Genomic DNA, 4,066 nt, shown 5'->3' with positions numbered 1-4,066 from the left:
TTGCTTTGAGATAGGCACATAGTACCTTGTGGCCTAGTTCCAACAATGCTCTATCCAGTTCCAGACTGTATATGACTGGTCACATGTCCACTTATTTGATCTAACCTCTCAGTTGTTTGGGCCATCATGACCTTTTCTCCTTTGGAAGTGAGGTTAAGTCTGAGCTTCTTGTGTGACATCCTTGTCTGACATTTCCCACAGACTTGTCTATCATTACTCTTGAGGGTTCTTCTAGCAGCTATATTCATCTTCATCTCTTCCTCTTTGACATAGGAACACTTTGAGGAATAACCCATTTGAGAGCTCCACATGTAACAGTTGTCTTTGGTCCTGATTCCTTTCATAATCACTTCACTATCTTTGTTAAAAATTAGACATTCAGTTTTAGTGAAGTTAACATTCAGACCTTGATGACATAGTTGACTGATGCTTATTAGATTTGCAGTCAAGCCCTTAACAAGTAGAACCTTGTCAAGTTTAGGAACTCCAAGACAATCAAGCTTACATGTTCCCTTGATTTCATCTTTTGCTCCATCTCCAAAGGTTACGTGGCTTATGGTATGATGATGCAGGTCAGTTAGCAGGTCTTGGTTTCCAGTCATGTGTCTGGAACATCCACTATCAAAATACCACTCTTCTTTGGCTGAGATTCTGAGGGGAATGTGAGCTATTAGACTTGTAACATTAGCCTTAGGAACCCATTGCTTCTTGATGATAGGCCTGTGTTGTTTGGGTTTGGGTTGATAGTGATTCTGATGATGAACAGGGCTAGGATAACCATACATCTTATAGCAGAAAGGCTTCATATGACCAAATTTCCCACAGTAATGGCATCTCCATCTTTGGTGTTTCCCCTTCTGCTGTTTTCTCCTCTGGTGTTGTGACATATGATGTGACATCACACGTTTACTTTTACTATGGATGCACTTAGGTTTGGCTTGAGGTTTGGCACTAGTGTAACTGTTCTCAGCCTTTGAGTCATTATACCCAATGCCAGATTTGTCTCCTGTTATTTGTCCAATTTGGAGAATCTTGTCTAAGGAGTCAGATCCATTGCTTAACATCCTTACATACTTGGTCATCTCTTCTAGTTTAGAATTTAGGAACATGGCTTCAATTTTCAACTTAGAGATGGTTTTCACATGATCTGCCTTCTCACTCTCCAGTTGTGCTATCTTCTGACTTTCAGCTTGTTGATTTTCATCTAGCTTGGCATTCAGAACCACTGCTTCTGCTTGTAATTTGGAGATGGTTTCCAAGTATTCTACCTTCTCATCCTCAAGTTGAGTTATTTCCTTCTTCTGGCTTTCAACCTGTTTGCACAGCTCTACACTTTTATGACACAACTTTCTGTAGGTAGAGGCCAATTCTTCAAAGGTTACTTCATCATCACTTAAGTCTTCATCAAATCCCCATCTTCCTGTCAAAGCAGTCACAAGATTTGCAGCTTCCTCTGTTTCACTCTCATCAGACCATGTGGCAGTAAGACTCATCTTCTGCTTCTTGAGGTAGGTTCCACATTCAGTCCTGATGTGTTCATACCCATCACATTCATAGCATTGTACCTCTTTTCCTTCTTTGAGCTTCTCATCTGATCTTGCTCTTCTTCCAGCATTGTTGGATTTACTGATGTCAGATGAGATGTTCTTGACATTTGCCTTAGATATTACATCCATCTTTTTCAACAGTTTATTGAACTGTCTTCCCAGCATTGCTACTCCATTGACCAAATCTTCATTAACCTCCTGACTCTTTTCCTCTTCTGTGTTTGACATAAAGCATCATTTAATCCCATCTAAATTTTTTGGAGGGAACCAATTAGCTCATCAACCCTCATGTTGGAAATGTCTTGAGACTCTTCTATGGCAGTCACCTTCATAGCAAATCTCTTAGGGAATGACCTGAGTATTTTTCTTACCAGTTTTTCATCTGTCATCTTCTCTCCCAGGGCTCCTGAGGCATTAGCAATTTCAAGGATACTCATGTGAAATTCATGAATGTTTTCATCTTCTTTCATCCTTAAATTTTCAAACTTGGAGGTGAGCAACTAAAGTCTAGACATCTTTACCCTAGAGGTGCCTTCATGAGTGGTCTTGAGAATGTCCCAAGCATCTTTGGCCACTTCACAGTTGTTTACCAATCTGAAAATATTCTTGTCTACTCCATTGACTATTGCATTCAATGCTTTAGAATTTCCAAGGGCTAGATCATCCTCCTCCTTGGACCATTGTTCTTCAGGCTTCTTCTCAGTAGTGGCTTCTCCTTCTTTAGTAATTACAAGATGCATCCAGCCTGTTAACACAGCCTTCCAAGCCTTGTTATCAAGAGATTTTAAAAAGGCTACCATTCGAGGTTTCCAATAGTCATAATTAGAACCATCCAAAATTGGTGGCCTGTAAACAGATCCTCCATCTCTCTCCATTGTACTAGAAAGTATTGTCCCTAGATCTCACCCAGAACCAGAGCAGGATGCCTGCTCTGATACCAATTGAAATTCTGGTATCAGATATGAGATGTCGAAGGTAATGTTACGACACTAATATCTGAGTTACACTAACAGAAGAAAGATATAGAATTGTAATGCAAATGACACAAGCAATTGTTAACCCAGTTCGGTGCAACTCACCTACGTCTAGGGGCTACCAAGCCAGGAAGGAAATTTACTAAAATAGAATCAGTTCAAAGACTCCCCCGTACACTTCAACAAGTTACAATCTTTCTCACCTAATCTCTACCCGTGCAATTTCTACCTAAGCACTCTTAGATATGAGAACCCACTCACTTCCCTACAATCACACCTGTGATCTTAAACAACAATCCCTTGAGAAAAGAAAACACTTTTCAATAACACACTCTTGATTTTACTTCACAGTTTCAATCAAGAAGACACACACTTGATCTTGCTTCACAGCTTTGATCAAGTAGACACACACTTGATCTTGCTTCACAGCTTTGATCAAGTAGACACACACTCTTGCTTAACACCTTTAGAGTGACAAATTATAACCACATATGAGTCCAATTCAATCATCAAAAGATTACTTGAATGGCTTACAAGTCTCACGACTAAACAGACACAAACCCTAGCTCTCTCTCTATATTTCGCTCAGTATTGGTTGTGTTCTAAAACAGGTTTTCTAAGTCCCTTTTTATATAAGCTTTCAGCTGGGCTTGGACATCTTGAAAACCCTAAATCTATTTTCCAATTAAATCTTCTCATGACAGTTGGTTAGATCTCCTTGGAAAATAAGTAAATCAGGTTGTAATCCATGATTGAATGCGCCTGCAAATCAGATCTTCAATCATACATAGATTGCCATTAATTGTGCAATCATAAAACACCAGACATTCACACTGAATATTCTGTGTACAGGATGTCATGACATCGGGTCTGACATCCTAGAACAATCCTGCATAATTCCATAATTTCTTTTATAATTTCCCGCAGGTACAAAACATCAGATGTCATGACATCGTATATGACATCCTGATACAATCCTGCATAATTATGTTTTTCATTTCAACTCCAGCAGGAACACATTATCAGAAGCCATGGCATTGTATATGACATTCTGAAACAATCCTGCATGATTATGTTCTTGAACTCCAGCAGGTACATAGGATATCTTATGTTAAGACATCACACATAACATCTTGTGAACACTCTTTGTTTTACCAAAATTGCTGCCAACACTTAGAACCAACACAAACATTTGTTGAGCAGAAACAAATAAGAGTGCAAAGAATTGTATAAAGACTCAAATTTATTTGATGGAATGGTAGTCCGCAAATGGCGAGACTCCATGGATCTTTACAAATTTGAAATTGGTGATATATATTGGAAAAAGGCTACATTGAACATAATGACCATTTCTCCACCAACTCTAAATCCAATGTATCTGAAGCTTTAGTTGACGATGACTGAGCCAGAATCTTTGACAGATGACAGTTGTAGAACAAAGTCTTGTCAGGATGCAGTTACTTGCCAAATCCCTAATTTTTGCCTAGATTGCCCCAGGGTGAGGTACTCAATCTAGCGGGATATATATATTCATTTTTTTTATGT

Source organism: Lathyrus oleraceus, chromosome 5 (genome assembly GCF_024323335.1).
Source record: "Lathyrus oleraceus cultivar Zhongwan6 chromosome 5, CAAS_Psat_ZW6_1.0, whole genome shotgun sequence".
Lineage (NCBI taxonomy): Eukaryota > Viridiplantae > Streptophyta > Magnoliopsida > Fabales > Fabaceae > Lathyrus > Lathyrus oleraceus.
Note: the sequence above shows the minus strand (reverse complement) of the source record.